This window comes from Nannospalax galili, unplaced genomic scaffold, assembly GCF_000622305.1.
Source record: "Nannospalax galili isolate Female #2095 unplaced genomic scaffold, S.galili_v1.0 scaffold125, whole genome shotgun sequence".
Taxonomy (NCBI): domain Eukaryota; kingdom Metazoa; phylum Chordata; class Mammalia; order Rodentia; family Spalacidae; genus Nannospalax; species Nannospalax galili.
Genome location: NW_008354705.1, coordinates 2,004,183 through 2,027,908, shown reverse-complemented (window position 1 = coordinate 2,027,908; position 23,726 = coordinate 2,004,183). Strand labels below are relative to the sequence as shown.

The 23,726-nt window shown below is 38.7% G+C and overlaps 1 protein-coding gene across 3 annotated transcripts in view; it reads right to left on the bottom strand.

The window, feature by feature from the left end:
• Plppr1 (phospholipid phosphatase related 1) overlaps positions 1–23,726 on the bottom strand; it is a 301,822-nt gene that overhangs the window by 103,391 nt on the left and 174,705 nt on the right. Inside the window, exon 1 of one of the 3 annotated variants that reach the window (XM_029555428.1) lies at positions 17,021–17,042. The exons of the other annotated variants lie outside the window; for them this stretch is intronic. The gene's annotated coding sequence lies outside the window, so the exon portion shown is untranslated. Of the gene's footprint in view, positions 1–17,020; positions 17,043–23,726 lie in introns of those variants that run through there. 3 annotated transcript variants of the gene reach the window in all.

The following is a 23,726-nucleotide window of genomic DNA, read 5'->3' as shown; positions in this document are numbered from 1 at the left end:
GAATGATGACACAATTTATATCACTGTGCTAAAGAATAACGGGGGGGGGGGTGAGGCCATACAATAGTACCATCTGGAAACCAGGGCCCGTTTTGACCCCCAGACATCTGGCAATGTCTGGAGACAGTTTTGCCACTCGTCACCTAGTCCTTTGAAGCAATGATAATTATCTTGAAGTTTCAGAACACTTCCAGATTTGGACATTAAATGCTTCTTTTTTCATAAAATTTCTTGGCACAAAATGGCAGTAGTGAATTCAGTATTTTGTACCCACTTCCCAACCTGCATGGAGTTGCTTAGAGGACCTTATTGGGAACTTCGCAGGCCACCTTGGTATCCAGTAACCCATTCACCCACAGTAAGAGCTAAAGGCCAGGTCAAGGAACAAGTTTTAACAGCAAAGTTGCTTGGCATTCCTGCAGGGAGGGAGAAGCTGTGTGCAGAATGTTCATGACACTGGGTTCAATAGCTATTCTTTCCTCTACCTCTTTGCTGACCTCATCAACTTCCCCATAAACTGTGTGTGTGTGTGTGTGTGTGTGTGTGTGTGTGCGCGCACACATTTGGTGGCAGCTTTAATTATCATTGCTCGTTAACCTTCACTGTAGTCATTCTAATAGCTCTGAGACTCTGCTTAGCACCTTATTTTAAGGCATTTCAGCAATTCTTTTCTCTTCTCTCTTGGTGAAATCTTTAAAACAGTCTTTTTATTATCTCTGTTTTAGTAGTTTTGATTTGATACCTGCTGAGACTGTTGCTGTCTTAATCAAGACATTTTAAAAGATAACTGTTAGAAGTTTATTCATCTGTACAAATAGCATCTGAACTAAAAGTAAAAGAAACTGAATTTCCCATGATTTGCTAATAAAATAGTGATAGTAACAATAGCAGTACTATTTACTATTTGAAAGCACTGTGCTATCCCAAATAGCATCTGTTTTCATTTCAGCCTCACAACACTCTTGTGAGGTAGATAATGATGCTATTTGAATCTTAATATAAGAGGATATTGAGTTTTAAAGGGGTGATAACTTGCCCAAAGTCATGCCAAATGTTGTCCAGTCACACCAAATGGTGTCCAATCAAAGCAAAGTCAGACTACCAGTTCAGTATTAGACAGATTCCAGAATATTTCAATTCAAAGATGGCATTTCATCTTTAGCTTCTCTGGTTCCTTCCAGATTTATTACCAGGTCTCTGGAAACACATTCCTGTCACCATGTTTTTCCCAAACACACAAGTCCAAGTGACCAAGAGCTGAACCCTCTGAAAGTGTGGGCCAAAATAAATCCTTCCTCCCACAAGTTGTTCATATCAGATGTTTACTCACAGTGTTCTTTTAGTCACAATGATAAAGCTAACATGTGAAGTCTTTCTGTACCTGATTTATTTTACCTATAGAGGAATTCAAATGCCTCAATAGCAACATACCAAATAATCCAATTATAGAGTAAGCCAGAAATCTGAACATATTAAAAGACAGTACACACATGACCACACATGAAAAGATACTCAATATGACTAACCATCAGAGAAACGCAAATCAAAACTACCATGAGATATTACCTAATCCCATTTGAATGGTTATTATTAAAAAGGAAAAATATAATATTGGTGAGGCTATAGAGAAGGGGGATATCTTATACACCACCTGTTTCTATAAATAAATCTTATTATGACATAGCCATATTCACTCAATTTATGTACTCAATTTAGAACTGCCAACTGTAAAGATTATACATCTCACAAGTAACACCACATACAGAATTTTCAGGCTCAAGTTTACAAAAGAATATATAGAAACTTTTGTTAAACAATTATTATTAAGAATTTTAACACTTTAGCATTAAACCAAGTTCAGGTCACATGCCTACAAAGTTTATTCTGTTCACAAAGCACAGATAATTTATTATTTGGATCTTTGTTTTTAAATGTTGACATATTAATATCAAATCTGTAACTATTTTAATCATCATTCCTTTTTTCTAATTTCTCTTTTTATTTTAATTATGTCAGTTGTGTTAAAACTAAAACTTTGGTGCTTTGTCTTTGTTTATTTCTTTGTTTTGGTCTTTTTGAAACAGGGTCTCCCTGTAGCCCCAGCTGGCCTGGAACTCATTATGTAGACCAATCGGCCTCAGTCTCATATAGACCTGCCTGCCTCTACCTCCCAAATGCTGGGTTTAAAGGTGTGTGCCACCACACCCACCTGGTATTCATTTTTGTATGTGATACAATCTTTATTTTCCAATGACCAACACCTTAAAGTTCAGATAAATCCACTTTCTGCTTAAATATTTTTAATTTTAAAAAGAATTTTATTTTATGTGTATGTGGGATTTGCCTGTATGTATGTGCAATGTGTGAAATGCTCACATAGGTCAGTAGAAGGCATGAGACCCCCTGGAACTGGAGTTACAATTGGTTGTTAGCAGCCATGTAGGTGCTGAGAACTGAACCTGGGTCCTCTGCAAGAGCAGTCAGTGATCTTAACTGCTGAGCCATTTCTCTAGCCCCTGCTAGTTTATTTCAATGAAATGCTTTCTTATGTTTAGTTCTATCCATAACATTAGGTAAAGCAGTTTTAAAATTGATAATCATAAACCTAATTTTGAACATTTTGCTTATTCATTGCACAGTGATATTTATCTTATCAAAAATAGATTGCTTATACACAGATAAGATTTCCAAGCTCATCAATTCAGCTAGTCTGGCTGGCTAGTGAGCTCTAAGGATTTGCTTGTCTCTACCTCCCCACACCACCAGGCTAGGATCGCAGACACATGCCACAGTGCTTAGATATTTTTATATGGGTTCTGGGGACTGAACTCAGGTCCTCAAGCTTGTGCAGTGTACTTTGACAACAGAGCCATTGCCCCATCCCTTATAGTTCTAATAGTAAGTCTTTATTGGGCCAAATTTCCAGCACATTTTGCTGTTTTCTTAAGATTTGAAAAATTTAAATAATATTTCTTTGTCACTAAATGGCTGCTTCTAGATAGCGATTCTTATTTTATACAACTTTCTTAAAATGTGTAATTTCAGGAGAGAATGACTAGTTCCTTTATAGACTCCAATGTTTATTGATTTTGATTTAGTTCTTAAAGCATCAACTTGGATTTACAAAATGAGCAATGTTCATAAATTAAAAGAATACAATACTTTCCAATTAAGCAAAAATGTTGACTTATACTAGCTGTCATTTTTTATTTAATTTAAAAATTTATAATAACCATGAAAATCTGAAGAAATTTGTTTTAAAGTAGTTACTACTAGTCTTTTGATTTCATTACACAATACATGTATGTGTGTATATGTGCAAATGGCAAATTAGTTAACCTTTAAAAGTAATAATGAGACATGGAAAAGTGTGGACATGCTAGGTGGGTCAGGGTATGCTGTCGGTGCACTGATGCGGTTAAGGCCCTTGAAGTATAAGGACCTATTCACCAGCTCCCAAGGATGAAAGGGTCCCCTATTGCAGGCCAAATTCTAATTTTCCTCAACATCCCTACAGAATAACATGATTGATTCCTGAAAGGGCTTGAACAAAACTATTTCTAACCTAACCCTTAGCCTTTCCATGAGAGCAATCCCAAAGCCTCTTTCCACCAGGATCTGCTTCGTCACACCATCCATCTCTTCACACGTTTCCCAGAAGTCTTACACAGCAGTAAGCGTTAACTACATTTTTCCCAGAGATCAAAACTGAAGACAATATTAATGTCAGAAATTCTCAAAAAAAACAGTAAAGAAATAAAAATATGGTTTTCTTAGATTAAAAACAGACTTGGCCATTAATTCTTGATCTGAGCCGAGGAAATCAGCCTGAGAGACAATATTGATGGAATAAATTATTTAATACAAATTATCACATACTTTTTTCTTTCAGTATTTAACCTGAGAATAATGCTAACATAATAGCACGTCTGCATTTGAAATGCTTATAATTAGCTTTCCCTCTGATTTTTTACAATGTATTTCCGTTTTTAGTAACAGAGCATTAGCTTTAGAATCTGATTAGCTACATGAAGAAGTGGAAGAATTGTGAAAATGAACTGCAACCCAGATGACAGTAAGTAGGAATTGATACAAAGTATTCTAAGTACAAATTCCCAGCATTAAGACTCAGGTGGTATAGGTCCTCCAGTGATTAGTCTAAATAATGGGCATAAAAGCCTAAATATTCAATAATAAATCATGTCTTTTAATCCGTAAGGTTAACACTGAAAAGTGACCAGAAGGTGATGTTTGCTTATAAATTTTATGTCTCTGCACATGTATTAGTTTCACATTAACCTTAAGAATTTCTACAATGTACATGTGTATAATTTAAACATTCTTGTGTTGAATTTACTATCACCCTTGTTAAAATATTTGTAAAGCTTTCATCCCCTCCTAGGTATTCAGAATATTTTACACATGTTGATGTATTCAAGTAAGCTCTTGATTCACCAACATTAATCAAAGGTTTGAAAGTTTGAAGAGGTACATGAAATGCCTAAACCACTATAAAAGTTCTCCCAGCCTGTGGAACAATGCAGTGTTAGCATTAAAGCAGTGATCAAGTAGATTATGAGACAGTAATAAAATCTATGGTGCCTGAGGCTGCGAAGATGGTTCAGTCAGGAAAGTGCTTGCTACACAGCATGAGGACCTGAGTTCAAATCCCCTGTAGAACGCTAGGTATGGTGAAACATGCCTGGAATCCAGCACTGGGGAGGCAGAGGCAGGGGGATTTCTGGACCTTTCTCTAGACAGTCTAGCAAAATTGGTGAGCTCCAAATTCAGTGAGAGACCTTGTCTCAAAAAATAAGATGGACAGTGACTGAGAACAATATCTCACATTAACCTTTAGCCTCCACATGCACACCCCCCAAATACATGTTCACACACATATGGCCATGAACATACATGTATAACACACACAAACACAATATCCACTGTGATTGAAACAGATATTGCATAGTGAAGACCAAGAAGAATTATTATATATGAAAAGGAGCGAATCACCTTTTGGCAAAGCAAATAGTGATTCCACATGTAAATATTCAATAAAGCCTTATCAGTGAGGAGAGGAACTGCATGGGAAATGTGTGACAGTAACCAACGCTGTAACACACTTGTATCTAGACCTCACCTTACACATCTTTCTTCTGCTACTGAGAGGCTTGCTCTATCCAATGAAGGCAGTTTACAATGATACTTGATAACACAGAGGAATATAACTTTTGAAAATATCTGCTTACACAGCCTGAATTTAGTTATAACCTTAGAGTGGTACATGGTTCTTAAGAGATTGACCACAGGACTTATTAACTTTTGACTTGATTAATGATGAACTAAGAAGAAAGAAGCTGGTAGTTAATTTACCGTACAATAAAGCATGTAAGCATTTTAACAATTACTATTATGACCTCCTAGAATTATGACTGTTGCTTAGGATGGAGTCAGAATTCTGAATTATTAATTTCTAAGGGATAGAAGGGACATCTCAGAAGAGTAGAGTAGGGGCTGGAGAGATGGCTCCACAGTTAAGAGCACCGACTGCTCTTGCAGCAGACCCAGGTTCCGTCCTCAGCACTCACATGGTGGCCAACTACTGTCTATAACTTCAGTTCCAGGGGATCCGATGCCCTCTTCTGACCTCTGTGGGCATTGCACGACATGGGTGCTCTTACATACATGCAGGCAATACGCTCATGCTCATAAAATAAAAATAATTAAAAAAATTAAAAACTAGTACAGTATAAGAGCTAAGAGCAAAAGATACAATGTTAGACAATTTGAACTTGATCTTGGTTTCACTATTAGCAATATGATCTTGGACAACTTAATTCACTGTATTTCAGTTTCTTCATCTATAACATGGATGCGATAATTATGTCCACCTCATAAACTTATTGCAAAGATCAAACAAAATTAATTTATTTAAAATATTCAGTATAGAATATTAGCAGTTAGTTACTATCTTCTCTATAAATCGAAGGCTGAATTTCAGTTTAGGTTCTAAGAAGGAAGTGACTCTTTTGTCAAAATTTCTGCATATGAACCCACTCCACTAATAAGAGAAGAGCTCAAATCAACAGTGACAGAGCCAGGTTCAGAGTCTAGAGGCAAGGCTAACAAATCAAATACGGGTTTCTTGTTCAGAATGGACATAGCTAGGTAACCAGCCTAGAATGTTCCTTGGTGAAAGACCACCAGTAATACCCCTGTGTTTCAATAGTTGGGTTTGTACTTGTGGTAGGAACTAATAAACACCCTGGGCAACTGTATGTGTAGTGTCCAAGGGAGAGAATATCAGAGATAACTTAAAGGTTTAGGCTTTGACAGAGGGATCTGAAGATGTTCTGAACAAGCAGGCTGGGAAGCAGGGACGATTTTAGGATTGCATATTTCAACCACTTTTATGTGCAGGGCAGACGAGAGAGTGACTAAAACTGTAATTAGTAAAGCAGTCACTCCCATCAGTTGACAGAGATACCTGTTTGCTATTTTGTGGCTTGGACAGTGTTCATATTTTGTGTGTGCTCAAATGTGAATTCAGAGTGGTCTTGTTTTTGTTTTAATAGTCACAGAAAGACCTTTTTGATGGTGGCATCTATGAAACTATCTGCGTTCAACAGGAGAATGCAAGGTCCAGGTGGGGTGCTAGTCCAGCTCCAAGAGCCAGAAATGACCTTTTCTTTCCTTTGCATCTTAATTAATCTTATTTTTGATTGGGAAAGTGATCTCTTGAGAAATATCCAGTCTTTTCTGAATATTACTTTTAGAATTGATATTTGAATTCTGAAGTCAACCAGAGGCTCATAAAACCATGGTTATAATTATGGCATGAATATAGAATTAAACTTAATTAAAATTAGAAGTGGAAGGACTCCCAACTTCCACAGTAAATAATAATAAACAAGTAGATTACATCCTTCTTTCCAAGTCTAGGTCTTAAATTCTTCTCTATATTTTCTGTTTGTTTTGCTTTTGTTCGGTTTCAGTCAAGGTCTCACAGTGTAGCCCCAGCTGGTCTCAAACCCACTATGTAGCTCAGACTGCTTGTCAATTCAAATCCTCCAGGCGCCCCCTACTGTTGAGTGCAGAAATCGCAAGCATGATCCCGCATGCCTGACTTTCTCTGTCTTTATGAACAAAATTGATCCACATATTCAGGTGATACAAGATAGTATTTAGAGAAAAATTGATTTGTTTTTTGCAGAAAAAATTCAGACTGTGAATTCTTTTGATTTCAAAGTTCAGGTACTCCCAAAGAGAACTAGGGAGAGTGTGGTAGGGGAAGGAGATGTAAAGACTTACCTTTCCAGTCTTTTCATAGTGACTGATTGTGGGTTAGGTATATAGCTCTGTGGTAGAGGGTTTGTCTAACATGCTACATTGTTAACTGCTCAAAATATATCACAGTTTTTATCCTTTGTATGTCCATGGCTTTGACCAAACAGCTGCTCAGGGTATACTACTTGATCCTATCTTTCTGATTTATAGACAATGGACAGGAGATTGTTTAAAGGTAACAGGAAAGCAGGGGAAATAGTTAAATAAGTAAAGTGCTTGAGGACCCAAGTCCAATTCTCAGAAACCATGCATTTGAAATTCCAGTACTGAGGAGGTAGAAACGGGCAGATCTTTGGGTCTTGCTGGCCAGCCAGAGTAGCATACTTGGTAAGTTCCAGGCCTGTGAAAAGACCTTGTCTCCTAAAAGAAAATAGATGAAGAACAATACCCAAGATAGTCCTTTGACTTCCACATGTACACACATGCATCCTCCCACACATATGCACAACATACACAAACACTTTCAAAGACACACACATATAAAAATTAAAGAGAACATGTACAGATTGTTAGTCAGTGCAGATACTCATGAGCTGAGTGTGCCCCAAACCTTGAGAAAGGACCCTAAAAATAAACAAGAAGTAAAATGTTTCACCTTTCCACAGTTACCTTAAAGGTTGATCCTGTTTATAACACATCTATCCTTAAATACCTGCATAGCACAGCACTTTTATACTAGTCAGGAAAGATTCACAAAGGGAACAGCTTGTCTTACTGAATGCTATAGATCTCATGTCTTATTTTTCTTCATAGGAAGCTTTGTGGAGTAATTTAGAATATAATTTCTGTAAACTAGATGTAGAACAATGGGATTTTCAAACTTTGATGTATGTCTGACTCACCTGCACCTGGAGGTCTTGGAGAACACTGGCTCCAGGATCCTACCTGAGACTTTCTGTCCTAAAGTCTGTGGTGAGTATTGAGAATCTGCTTTTCCAGTAAGTTCACAACTGCTACTGGCTGCAGAGGCTCCTTTGAAAGCCACACATCTAATTCCTCCACCCTTATTAGTGTCTAAGCTGCTGAGAACAAGCCTCTTTCCTTGACTAACACCCTAGACTATGTGAGATAAAGTTATGAGTAAGAGAGGAAACAGAGACAGAAAGAGACAAATGGTGTGCCTGGCTTCTGTACCTTTCCTCGAAGCTGGCCAAGGGTAGAGTCCTTAAGGAAGTGGCTCTGTCTTCAGAAACATGAAAGGCACCAGTTACAACCAATTAGAACTTGCATCAGCATTTAGAAACCCTCTCCGAAGCCTCCATTAAATTTTTCTAATCTCTTTTTTCCTGACTAGTATGGAAAAATACTTAGTGGAAATACCTTTACAAATGTATTAATTTATTCTACCCTGAGGATATTATATTCAATGATTTGGCAAAACTAATCTGAACTAATAGCAGACATACATTTACTGAGACAAAGGAAATTTTCCAATAGAGAGATATTTATCCATTTGGAACAAATGAAAGTGAAGGTATAAAAATTAAAGTATAGTTTTATTGTACAAAAGAGGTTAGAATGTTTACAGAAAGATCACCACACACTGGCTAAAATTCAAAGCAGTGTTCACATATTAAAACAAGTACTACAAGGCAGTAGGAAATCTACTACTATCGCCACCTAGAAATTCTCAACCAATGACCAGTGGTCAGCTCAAGAAATGTTCTCTGTGTGTCCCCTGTGGATATCCATCCAATACAGTCACATTAACTATGATAAAATATCTACTGAAAAACGTCCCTTTAGAGATCTTGAATCTGTTCTATGGTCCAGAGTTGAAATTTCTGCAGCCTACTTAGACCAATATGAACAGGTAGAGCGGGGAGAAGGTAAACCCATAGGTAGCAGTGGACTTGGTTAATCAAAAGGAGATATGTATGTATTTCAGTGAAGAGCAGAGCTATACCTGGCTTCTGGAGATGCTGCTGTGTGAGATGGGATACCAGTGTTACCCAGATCTTCCAAGTTTTCAAAAGTCGTCAGAATTTAAATTTTCATGCAGTTTCCTGATTGTTAAACACCACATTATCTAAATAAATATATCTGTACATAAGAGAGGACTTCCAGCTTTTCATATGGGACCTCTCCTCAGGCCCTGTGAAGTCCTTCTCTGGTCTGCTTTCCTGATTATATTAAATTTGCTTTAGACATATATTCTGTTATGCCTTTACAAATATTATTTGTGTCTTCAAACTGTCTTACAGGCTCAAATTTCTTTGCCTTGTGCTTGCCAGCCCGGGCAGGTAGATCAGAGTTCCCTCAAGAATTGTTTTTGGATGTTTCATTTGTTGAGGTCCAAGTCATCAGTTAGGAACTAGTTATTCACGGTGAGTGCATGCAGCCTCTTGACTCACAGCTTAAGGGAAGCTGTCCTGAGGGGAAGAAGCTTGGGCTCCGTTCTCCAGAGTCACTTTCATTTACCCCTTAAACCCCAATCCCTCCTCAGGTACCTAGAACAATTTTCCAAAAATGCATATGGGCTCCAAGAAAGAGAAGCTTTTACTCATCTGTTTGGAGTATGAAGACTGCCAGTGCTTGACTGGGCTTTGGGAAAAACCGAACCAAAGAATAAAAGACTTGAAGACAGATCTGATTCCTCCAATCTAGAAACAAGCAATGGATGAGGCGATCTTCTAACAACCCTACAGGCCAGCCTGCCTTCTCTGCATCACTCTCCCTCATTTCCTAGGAGGGGGTTAATTATGGAGGAGAAAGCTGGTTAAAAGATGAGTCTTCTTTTAAGGATTTATCTATTCATTCACCAAATCAATATGCCCTGAGTATGGAACATAGCTTATGATCTACTGAAAAGGAGACATGAGGGAACAAAGCAAACAGATAAAAATTCTGATAATCACAGATTGTGAAAAGTGCATTTTGGAACACAATCAGAACAATAAAACCCACAGAAGAAAATTCCTTAATATTTAACATATGTTCAACTCCCAACCTAAAGAAGAGGATCAGAGGTAGCCCTTTTCAGAAGGATTATGATATCCCAGGGGTATTTTCACTCTCAGTCCCTAGGTTGGTAATGGAGGGCTTGCTCCAGGTCCACTCTATGCCCTTGTAGAGAATACCATCCCCTAGTGCTGCCTGTGCTGGTGAGTTCCTGAAGCAGCTATATGCCCTGAAAGAAACAGTACCTGTAGGTGTAAATAACAGTTAACAGGCAAAATCTTATTGGCCATTGATGGTAAAAAATCCAGGAGTTCATCAGGAAAATGTAGGTGCTGTTATCAGGAGCTGAACTGATTTTCCTTTCAAATCCCCTTCCCGCCTTACTTATTTTTAAACTAACATAAATTATTTATACATAATGGACTTCATTCTGACATTTTCACACATGAATATAACATATTCACCCTCCAGGCAAAATCTTATTGGCCATTGATGGTAAAAAATCCAGGAGTTCATCAGGAAAATGTAGGTGCTGTTATCAGGAGCTGAACTGATTTTCCTTTCAAATCCCCTTCCCGCCTTACTTATTTTTAAACTAACATAAATTATTTATACATAATGGACTTCATTCTGACATTTTCACACATGAATATAACATATTCACCCTCAGTACTTGAACATAAATACATGCTGTATTTTGTCAAAAGCCTTTTCTGCATCTATTGAGATGGCCATGTGATTTCTATTCTTGCATCCACTTATGAAATTTATAGCATTTATTGATTTACAAATGTTGAACCATCTCAGCATCTCTGGAATAAAGCCAACTTGATCATGGTGAACAAGTGTGTGTGTGTGTGTGTGTGTGTGTGTGTGTGTGTACCAATGAGTTTAATAGAAGTTACTTAAAGGAGCATGGGTAAGGTTATTACAAGAACATGAACAACTTACTAGTGGGTGCACCACTGAAGAAAATGTCTCTTTCTCTCCCTAGTAACCTTTAATTGCTAATAGATTCTCAGGGAGGGGTGGGGCCTCTTGAACTCCTCCCCTTCTGCAGCCATTAACTCTCTATAAACTCTCTGGGAGGTATGGGGTCTCATGAGTCCTTCTCCATTAACTGCCTATAAATTCTTAAGGACAGCCAGGTCCTTGTGAGCCCCTCCTTGTCTGTGATGGGGTATTGGGACTGCTAAAGGCTCAATGTAATGCAAGTTATCATGGATGATGGAAGTTTAGGACTGTACTGGCCACTTTGCCCAGAAAGCAGCATTCCACAACTCTCAGTCCCTTCCTCTGGTTCTTACATCCTTTATGCCCCTTCTTCTACCATGTTCCCTTTCTTTGTTTTTATTTTTTTTTAATTTTACGTGCATGAATTTTTCTTTAATATATGTTATTGCACCCATATTGTGCAAAGCTGGTGGAGGCCACGATAGGGCATCAGATTTTCTAGAACCAAAGTTATGGATGGTTGTTAACAAACATATGGGTGCTTGGAACCAAACCCAGGTCGTCTATAAGAACAGCCATTGCTCTTGATAGCTAAGCCATCTCTCCAGCCTTACCCCCTTCCCTTTCTTGACCAGCCTCTGCTGACAGAGCCCAAATTTAAGCTAATATTTTTTTCCATTTCCACCGTTATCTCCTTGCCCTGCTTCAACAGACCCGTATGAAACATGTTTATGACACAAAAGCACAGAACAAGAAAAGTAGCTAAACAGGGACCAGAGAGCCCAAGCCTCCAGGACAAAGCTCAGAGTGCAGATGGAGCCCAGAGTCCCACGTGAAGACGGCAGGCATTTTACTAAACCTCTGCGGATGCACTTCTTTAAGAATCGTTTGATACAATGGACTATATTCAAAAGCGAACTTCGAGGAGGTTCATCAGCAGGCTGAGGGCCTTGGCAATGAAATTGGGGCGGGCGCGGGGAGGGCGGTGGACGACGGACGGATCTGGTGTTATGTAACCGTTGCAACATTGCGTCCTATTTTCAGGGACTGGGAATGTAACTCAGCGGCAAATTTGTCTAGCAGGAGAAGTTCTAGGTTCAATCATTAGCACTACAAAAGGAAAAAAATCTTCAGGTTTTATGTTTCTAACAGTACCATCACTTTTGAGGAGTAATGTGACTCCCGTAAATCCTGCGCTTGCTATGACTTTAATGCTCACAGAGAAACGTGTTAGCTTTTTATGCACACCTTCCCTGTATGATTATCATCCCTTTTAACTGTGAGTTGAAATTGTCTATGAGGAGACTGTGCATATCCCTCCTCAGAGTTATCAGAAAGATTTGGTGACTAAATTGAATAAAACTAAGTAAACAACACCTCTTTGCTTTAGGACATTATTTTTGTCTGAGTCTGTATATTTTATAAAAGCCAAGAAATAGAGGACATCATGCATCACTGATTGTAAAGTTCAAATGTGACATCATACTGATGTCTGGCATAGGGTCAAGACAGGAAAAACTTTCAATAGATATGTATTTAATAAATGTTGGTTTAGTAAAATATCTAGTTGAACATTTTCAAGGTCGTAGTCCTGTTCATGACATGATAGACCTTTAAGATGGTTACATTTATCATGTCCAAAGGGGAATATCAGTATGAACCTAGTAAATGTAAAAAAAAAAGGTACATATAAAACAAAATACTAATGCACATGAGCTCCAGGTAAACATCCAGGTAAATGTCTCATATCATGCTGCTGGCTGTTTTCCTATCATCCTGTATATGTCAAAATACCACTTATCTGTGATTTGCTTCTTTGAAGTATTTAAATCTCTATAGCAAGATCTCTTCTTGGTAATTTTAAAAATCTTTTATCATTTGAGCTTTTCTAAAATAATTTTCCTCAAAATTAGATGCACTTGTCAGCTATACTTAGCATCAGACAGGCTATTTGAAAAACAGACTTCTAGTCACTGCTTTTCCTGACTCCAGTCTTTCAGAGGACAGTCTGGTATCCACGTTCTAAAACCTTCTACTGATTCTCAGGCATATTAAAGTTTTAAATACTAGTCTGTGCTCTCAAGGTGGGGAAAGGTGACCTCCAAAAGAAACTCAAACACATTGGATTAGGGTGTTTCCCTGTACACACATACAAACTTTACAAGTTTTAATAACTTCACTTTTCCTATGAAAAGGATTCAGATCTCTGGAAGTTTGTAAAATAAAGTCTATGAAGCCAGCTCTGACTTGGCTTTTGTGTTTCTCAGCACTTTCACACACAAGCTTTCTTTCCCAAACATAACTAACCATCAGAGAGCCTGGGATAGCTGAGTATTAATTACCCACTTTGTAAGTTTGGGTGCACTGCACTAGACTAGCGTGAACAGTCTCCTCCTGTATGTATGTGTTCCCAGGTATTAAAAAGTTCCAGAGGCGAATCTGACTCACAGATCTTCTTCTGTGGTCTCCATATCCTCAGTATCCCAATAAGCAAACACTGGCTTACTACAGAAGCTTAGGAACTCACTCAGTACTTCTAGGATTCTGAAAGCTCAGAAGGTGAACAGGTAGCCAGAGTTGCCAAGCCCTATCAGAAAGTTCTGCATATGGCTTTGCTTCCTCAGTGTATGGGGACAACAGCTACAGAGTGACCATCAACTTTCTGAAACTCAAACCCATAGTTAACAATGACTTGTGTCTTCAACTCAGTGTGAGCCCAGTCTAGGCATCCCCTTATAGGATTCAAGGAGGAAGGTCACAGCCAATAATGGGGGACGTGATAGTATAGAATGTGGTTTCCTTTTCTTTGATATGTCCCCCACAGTGAATTCATCTTTATCATGAAATACCTGATTTCCTTTATTCACAGTGTGATATAAATTCCCTGAGGGAACTGAAGCTGTGGGCTTGAGCTCCTGGCTACTGCCCCTTACAGACCTTTCTACAACCTGGGAGCAAACACTGTAAAAGATTGCATATATTAGGTAATAAGACCAACACAGGCTAAATCAGCCAACTGCATGCTTTCACAGAAACTCATATGTGTATATATATAATATATAAGAGAGAGAGAGAGAGAGAGAGAGAATAATCCTAATACCCTTCTGAATACAAAAAGGAAATTCAAAGAAATTTGCATCGCTAGGGGAAACAAGTCCAGATTATTTTTAAACAAATTTTCAACTTACATTCATCTTTATAGACCATTAATCATGCTGATCATAAGAAAAACAAATATATACCAATCTTTCTCAAATTCTTTTCTCTGTTCTTATCCTAATGTGGAAAATATGTTTTCATTTGTAAGCAGCAGAGAACATTTGCTGTCAGGAAAAAAATTCATTTGAAAATTATATATTCTCAATACTACTATGATTTTTTCCCTTATTTTTGGAGTAGAAATTTCCTCAGAATAAATATGAGCAGACATAGTACCAAAATAGGTGTGCATGTTTGCACATACATACAGCTTCGTTTTTCTCCCAATCTCTACTCAATCCATAGAACATATATAAAACTCCATTGGCTTACTTTGTAGGCTAATTATGCTCAAGTCTGGAAGAAATCTTTTGAAATCTAGAAGAGTCAAAATGATTTATTGAAGGGCCACATGGCCTTAACAATTCTGGTAGTTTGAATGAAAATGTCTCCCATAGGCTCCAAGTATTTGGACATTTTGTCCACAGATGGTGGCGCTGTTTTGGGAGGTTTTAGAAGGTGTGGCTATCCTGGAGGAAGCACGTCACTGGGGGTGGGCTTAGAGAGTTCTTAAGCCTTGCCAGATCTCCAGTCGCTCTCTTGCTTCCTGTGCCTGTGTGATGATATGAGAGCTTAGCTCCAGTCACCTCCAGCCACCATGCCTCCCTGCCATGACAGACTGCAATTCCCCTAGAACCGTAAGCTCAAATAAACTCTCCCTTTTATAAGTTGTTTTGGTCAGTGTTTCTGTCACAGCAACAAAAAAGTGACTAACACAACAACTTACAAGAAGGAAGGTGAAAACCCAAATTCTCTGCTAGAAGAGAAACTGCCTTGTACTGCTTTTAGAGGTGGGTCTGCCCCCAGATTATTCAGTACTGACAGAGTTGATAATGTTTAAAGCATGTATCTGCAGGAGGTAAGTAAGAAAATCAATGATTTGAAGTCTTGGGGTCATTTGACATTTCCTATAGCTCTTGGCAAATTCCATTCACTTCTGTGCAATAAGAGCTTATTGAGCAGAGACAGCTAGCTCCCTGCCACAGTCACTTGGCACTAGCTGTTTCCTTACAAGAGTGGCTCTCTGCCTAAGGGATTTTTGAGGTTCAGGTGTACACTGGCTACATGCAGGGAGAGCCAAAGTGCCCATGAATCAATGTCCCAGGAGTAAACCTCAAATAACAATATAGCAACCATATAGAAATAACTCCAGCTTCCTTGCCTCTTAGTTGAGAGGTCTTATATTTTAGGTAGGCCTCTGGAAGTCTCTGGTATGCACTGAGCCTCAGTTCTCCACAGTGAGAACCTGCTCTTAATGTATCTTAGAATTACTTCATTCCCTTGCTCTGAATAGGTTTCTAGAATTACCACTCAAGTGAGCGACTTACATTCAAATCCTTATCTTATAGATACAAAATTCTCTGCAGCAGGAAGAAATTAAAGACTTCAAAAAGAAGTCAAGTAGTAGCAATAAATATATTAAAGAACCAAGGTTCTTCTTTTCCTTGGAAATATGTGGCAGAAAATTTGCCATTGCTTATAGAATTCAGGGTTCGATGGACAATCCAAAGGGAATATTTCCTACAATTAGGACTTGTTTTCAGGCACACAACCTCCAAACTGGTGGGATAAGATTAACTGGCTCTTTGAAGAATGTCAAAATTGTGTTTACATCTGGTTCTGTCAAAATGAACTAATGTCTGTGGAAAACAAACAAATCGCTTAGTTAAATTCTGCATGTCAGTCAGCCTTGGAGCTGACTTTTGCTTGAGCTAGCTGCCATGCCAGTCAGTCAAACGTTTGCAAGCCACAGTCACTAACCACACAGGCTCCTGTAAATAACCCTTCCTCAGCCCAAATTGGGTGACTGCACAAAAATGACATGAAAAGAGCAAGTTGAACAAAACAATGTGATATGACACCACAAGGGCTTCTGTGAGCTCATAAATGCTGGGTCTTTGTGCTGTGCTTCGAGATTTTTTTTGTAACCAGTGCTTACTTGAGGATCTACCTGCCATGTATTGGCATCTCTAACTCTCAAAACAACCTAATAAAGAACATTGTATTGCCCTTTTATGGATGAGAAAACTGGGACTCAGAAGGCTACACGGAAGGCTACAGAGCTGTTTTGTCAGACTCTGAAATCCAAATATCCCCCTAAAATATCCAGCTGGGTCCTTTGGGGCTGAAAAATTAAGCATAAAAATATTCCAGTCTGAAAGGGATTTATCTTAGGAAAGGACAAAGAAGAGATTGAAGAAATGTCACCTGAGATGAACTTGCATTTTAATAACAAAGGGTTGAAATTCTTATTAGATGCTCTAGTTTAAGGATTTCACCTTGTTTTGTAGTTATTGCCTCTAAAATGTTCTCTCCTGGAGGAAAGAAGGCAGCTAATAGGACTCCGGAAGCTAATGAAACACAAATGGCTCAGAACGCTCAGAAAGTTTCAATACCCACGAGGCCTCAAGGTTCTGAAAGTGGTAGATAACTGCCGAGGGGAGGGGATCACTTCAGTGGAGCTGCCTATACGCTGGGCGCGGCACTCCAGGGACTCGGCTTTCATGAGTGGCACCTATCCTAGGGTGGACTTTTTGGCGGTGCAGCTGCTTTGACTCACCCATGCGCCTGTAAGTGACTCCACCGAACCCAGTAAGCATTGTTTTCGCCTCCTGTAGTGAACTGTCTGGGGGTGAACAGATGCTTACTCACATCTCCGCAGGAAGAGTCATACAATACTGTTCCGGTGTTGAAAGTTAATGGCCGATTTGATGAGTAAAGTGAGACTTTTAAGAGGCAATTAGATCATGACTGCTCTTTTCGTTTACCAGTGGGCTTAAGGTCCTTACAAAAGATGACTCATGTCATGTGACAATATATTCCTCTCCTCCAGAGGACACAGGAAGAAGACACCATTTGGGAAACAGCCAGAGCAGTTCTTAGGGACATTGGATCTACCAGGGCTTTGATCTTGAACTTCCCAGTTTCTGTAATTATAAAAAAATTAATTTATGTTATTTATAAATTACCTAGTCTCAAATATTTTGTTATAGCATCACAAACGGGTAATGCTATTAGGTCAAATAAAATGTAGTTCGAGGGAAAATAAGACATTAAAATGCATTTTTGGAAGCTGGGTGTGGTAGCACATGCCTTTAATCCCAACACTTGGGAGACTAAGGCAGGTGGATCTCTGTGAGTTCAAGGCCAGCCTGGTCTACTTGTGAGTTTCAGGCCAGCTGGGGTTAGGGGAAACCCTGTCTTAAAAAGACAAAATATTGCATTTTTGGTTCAAGAATTATTTTGTCTGCTATTAAAGATAAAATTCAATTCTAAGTTTTCAAAGCTCCATGCAGTATATATAAAATACATATACATATAAGGTCTGAAGATTTCTTTAAGGAAAACTATAGGGTTTAATGTTTAAAAACTATAATATACTGGTCGGAAAGGATGTTGAGCACGTTCAACTTAGTATTAAGATGAGCAGACACGCAGAAATCTGAGTGCACGTGTGAAAAATAAAACTGCCTGAACTGACTCCGTTTTAATTAAGTGATAAAACCCTCTGGACCACAAAGATCTCATATTTAACAAGATTACCTTAATCACATCTCTTTAAAATTGTTAGCCCTCATTCTCCAAATCTTATCACTAATTCTGTTGGGATGGTTTTTCAACTCCAAGTACATTCTCTGTTTTACTTTGAATCCCCCACCCCCAAAGTAAATTTTGAGATAATGATGTGGATGCAAGTAGCTTATTTATGAAGTTATCCTGGGAAACACAGTAAAGATGGGGAGGGGAGGAAAGTTAATAGGGTCCATCAGTGAGTAAGCTATTACTATATGCAACTGGCATTCTGTCTTGCTAGGGACCTTTCAGAATTTTTCTACTGTGTTTATCTGCAATCGCCACTTTTGCCTGGTAGGGGTTGCTCCAGAGAGTGCTAATGCCCCAGCCAAAACCACTTATTCAACTCAGAGGCTTAATGTCTTTTTACACCCAGAACAGCCTCAGGCAGAGGACCGAATTTTACATGTTCGTTCCTGAGCATTCTTGGGATAGAAGGGGAAAACAGGCAGAGTACTGCCAGGACCTGCTACATATACTGTCTGTGAATGTATAAATCCCCAATGAGCTTACTTAGTTCTTAAACTTTGCAAAAGAATGGCCTACAAAACTTATAATATACATCTCTAGCGTCTCTCCTCATTCTAAGATCAATGGTTAGGTTCAGGAATTTGAATTTTAGCTAGTATACCAACCATTCCAAAGCAGGTGGTCTCTGGGCCACAGTGTAAACGTATTGTGTGAGTGAAGGCAAAGATTCAGTTTAACCTCATATGCGATAACCAGTGTCTCAGTGAGAATTACCTCTATCCTGAACACAGATGTATCTTAATTTAAATTTCTCTAATTTGAAAATGTAAGTTGTTCATAAATAGAATATAATGACTGTGCAGATGAATTAACCTTGCAGCCCAATTCTACAAAGCCACATGAAAAATTCAAGTATACATCCAGCAGATAATGCATCCGTGAGCATTATTAGATATTCTTACATTAGACTGAGCAACACTTGGTCTGCTGAAGAAGCACACTTCAGAGGAAAGGAGTTGACACTGAGACAGCAAGTAAAGTCATTGTGCTCTGTACAATGGTTAGGAATCTTAGAAGTCTACTTAGAATGCTACTATAAGGAACCAGCATATAAACTCTGTGAAGTATTAAAACTAGGCTAATCACTGAGACTGTCTTTCAAACAAGTTTCCTGTCTTATACTAAATTGGCCCTAAGAGCAATTCTCTTAGCAATTCCATTAACAAGGACTTCCTTTTATTTCTAATACATGTGCCTTCTATGTATTGGGGGAGCAAATGACGGGACCCTAGGACAGTGACACTTGTTCCTCTCAGAAAGATATTCAGCTGGGGAGAGATGATATCTATGATGAATTGTAAAATTCCTCTACATGGCTCCAGGCTCTCAGCACAATTTCTAATTGTTCCATGTAACCAATAAAATGAATACTTTATATACCGAAGGATGTCCTGGGTTTCCAAAGCCTGAAAAGTCCTTCATGATCTGGCCTATGTCTACGTTTACAGTCTCCTCCACCAGTTTTCACTCCATCCTCTAAGCTCCAGCCTTTCAGAATCTCTCTCTGTTTTTCAAGTCCTCAGGATCTCCGTCAGTCTTGGTCCATGTCACGCTGTCTGGTCCTTTTGTTTTTGCTGTTGTTTTCCTTTTGTTTTGAGACAGGGTTTCGCTATGTAGAATTGTCTGGCCTCCAAGTTGGTCTCTCAAAGAGGATCCACCTGCCTCTGCTTCTCAAGTACTGGGAGTAAAGGCTTGCATCCCCACGCCCCGCTGTCTGATCCTTCTGGAACTCTTCTCCCATTAGCTCACTCCTTTACCTGCATGGCCTCTCATCAACTGTCAGGCATTAGACTAAATGTCTCTTCTCCTAGGATGCTTCCTGGGTTCCTTCACACAGGGGCTTCAGAGTCATTAAAGAATCTTTGCAGGATCAGGGTCTCCTGCTCTTGACAGCATTTCCTCACATTGTGATACATACATTAAAATATGTCATATTGTACTTTATGAAACATTTTTGCTGTAAATATTTTTAAATTATTAAAAAGTTTGTACAGGTATATATTATATGTTGAGCATATTACCTCCCTCCCTGTTATCCCTTACCCTCCCATTCCCATGTGGAAATGTGTTTTTTATAAATTGTAAAGATATAACCAATTTCTTGGTATAAAGATTTCTGAAGTTTATTAGAAAACACACATCAATAACAATGCAATCTCAAAAAGTACTCGATTTTTCTGTTGGAAAATGTAATACACATTCATGCAAAAATGTTGTGCTTTTAATCCCTACATCCAGAAGAAAACAAAGGCTTTCGTGTATGCTTTTCCTTTCCAGACCTATAGTTGTATAAGCACACACACACACACACACACACACACACACACACACACACACACAACGGCATCAAATTTTAAATCTGTGCTGATTCATTTGTATGAGAGATTGCTTGGCTTAAAGTTCAGTATTTACTGCCGTGAGTCTAACAAGCATCAGATATCTGAGAAGTTATTAAGGTTTATGGTCCACAAAAATGGGATTCAGTGAATGAATCTATAGGGTGAAAGTTGAAAATGGGGGCAAGAGAGAGACAAGGGTTGTGTGCCTCTCAATACTGCTCCTCCGACAAGTATTTGGTTTTGTGTCTGAGTCCTACGAAAAGATGGCAACAGGCAGAACCTTAGGACACAGTGCCCTATCGATGCTCAGGTGACAAACTAGCTATCGAGTTAGCAAGCAGGCTTCCTCTTTCTACCCATCACATACAGAAAGCACCAGAAACCTGATACTAGCCTCTCTTCTGAGAGGGATACCAGCAGAAGCAAGGTAAGTTGCCTTCATGTGGTATCTCTGCTTCAGGGAAATGGATGTGCTAGAGTTGACAGAGACTCCTTCAGGAGCGTAGGTAGAAATCCCAGGTTCAACAGGAGAAACCTGTGGGGTTATTAGAATCTTGTGTGAGCAACAGACATTTTGATTCGTACTGATACTCGGTCTGCTGTCCATGTTCACAGGCTGATGATTCCTGGGAAACTCAAACTATAACTATTCCGAACCTAGCCCTTTCCCCATTCCTTGAACTATCTAACTTGATTATTTCTCATGGGTTTGTATATTTTTTATAATATAATTTAATGGATTCTTACTGTTGTACTGTATGAATGGACAAGAATCTTTAAATTCTTCTCTTATGCTTTAATATTAGGACTTTTACCTTTTTATGAGGCTTCATAGCTGGCTAGGACCCTTGATTGGTTTTCTCCCTTGGCAGCTTGTATAGCATCCTCTGATACCATAAAAGGTAGTCTCCAGGGAGGAGGCTTTCAGGTCAGTTCCAGCTCCATTGCTCCAAGTTCTGTGGCTGAAGTGTGGTCTGTCTTTAGCAATAGGATCTTAACTCTAAGTTCTTGGTGGCAATCAAGGGCTGTGGCAATAGCCTGTGTTATTTTGGGGGAGTCTGTCTCTTTGACTACCCTGACCAACAACTTGAAAGGAGGTTCCTCCTGTCCAGCACTTTGGTTTTTGTTATATAGCCTTCAGCTCTACGGATGCAATCATATATTTATTGTATATGTGTTTTTCAGTAACATCTAAGATTTATCTCTCCTCTCACTACCCCATATAATCCCCTCTATTCCCTCCTCAGTTAAAGTACCCTCCCTTTTCCCCATTGTGATAATTAAATTTTTTAAACAATTTTAATTGTATGTATTTGAATGTTTTGCCTACATGTATGTAAGTGCACCCATGTTGTACAATGTGCACAGAGGCCATAAGAAGGCATTGGGTCCCTTGAAACTGGAGTCGCTGACAGCTGTTAGCTGCCATGTGGGTGCTAGGAGCTGAACCCAGGTCCTTTGGAGGAGCACTGGGTGCCCTTAACTGCTGAGCCATCTCTCCAGCCTTCTGATAACTTATTTTAAATTGGATCTTGACCTCTAAACATCCTACTCACAGAAGCTCAGTGCTAAAAAACACAGTTCTCATGTACTCAGAAGACAGAATGCTATTGCATCTTTAAAATTTATATGAACACTTTGATACTATGAAAAATAGACATCTGAATATTAGTGCCATCCTTTTGTTTCAGTACTGAAAACACTAGTCAATTAATGCTTACATGGGAAAAATGTAGAAAAAATATTTCATAATTAATATTTGTCATTGTGATTTAAGAGTCAAAAATTTTCATTGCTTTGCTTTCCAGTAACAACTTTTTCCCTAAAGGCATTTAAACTCAGAAATTTCATATATCTTGGGAATAAACTACCCAGAGGCCATCTCTCAGTGCTCCAGTGTGCATATGTGCATATGTGTGCACACATGTGCACAAGTGGACACAGGTCCCTGTATGTAAAGTCGTTTGCTTTCAACTTTGTATCAGAGTTGATACTTTAAAATTATTCTCATCAAGCATGTGTTCCTTGAGAATGTTCAGGTATCTCATTTCATTGATTTTTTTTAAAAAGTGCTCATAAGAAAGTTGTATCACCTTCCATTTCATAGACAAAGCAACTGAAGTACAAAAGGACGAACTCATTTATATTATTAACAAAGGCCAGAGCCTGAACTGGAGCCCAGAGAGCTTGGTATCCCCTTATTTTCCCCCCTACTCCATTGAATAACAGAATGAGATTTTGATGCTCTCTTCTTAGCAAGAACTAGCAAGATTTTATTTTTTAAAATGGAGGCACAGTTTTTAATGTGACTTAAGTATAAAAAAATCTAAGAGAGTTGCAATCTGAGTCTCAGACACGATCAACACTGTTACATCTAATCATCTGCAATCACAGAAGAGAAAGTCAGGTCAAGAGACATCCTTCTTCCAGACCCTGAGGCATATACGAGGAAAGCATTGAAGGCACTCATCCAAAAGTGTTGATATGGAATTCCTTATCTTCTGCCCTAGAGAAATACTCAGAATCATCAAGTTCTTGCTGAACCTCATGATATTCTTTATCTCTAGGCAGTGATTTATCATAATCACCTGGTAGGTTCAAGCTGAGAAAAATGAATTGTCGAACACAGGCAATAAAAATTTCACGTACAAGCAACTGTCAGAATGAAAAAAACAGTAGCATCCGTACACACCAAGCCCTGACTGCATTTATTACATTCCAACTGCTGGTCCTTAGTACCATCTTCTGAGGTTCCATTTAGAGTTTTACTGTTAGCATAAAAACCTTTGGAAAAGATTTGGTGGTATGAGTTATTCATGATTTTACAGAGACTATAGTAAAACTGTCTTGAGAGGAATCTACTGGTATGTGGGGAAGTTTGTCAAAACCAAACATTATTAAGTATTCTGGCAAAATACCTCTAACATTGTTTGTGGGGAGCATGTGAGGCCACAGACAGTTCATATTTTTACTTTTTAAATGTTTCAGATACCAATTTGAAGGCTTCCCTTAGAGAAACGCTCTTTTTGCAGATTCTCAAGTATGAAAGGTGCTGCTGAAATAACAGATAAAGAAAAGGAGGAAGGACTGAAACAGGAATGGGGAAGGGAAGAGAGAAGGGGGAGGATGGACAGAGCGGGCTGAAAGAATACAGAAAAGAAGTAAGGGTGTAAAATTCAGGACTACCTGCTCATCACCAGTTTATTTTTTTTAATAAATTTATTATTTTAATTTTATTTTTTATGTGTATGAGTGTATCATCTGCATGTACATAAGTGCACCCGTGTCATGCAATGCCTGTGGAGGTCTGAAGAGGGCATCAGA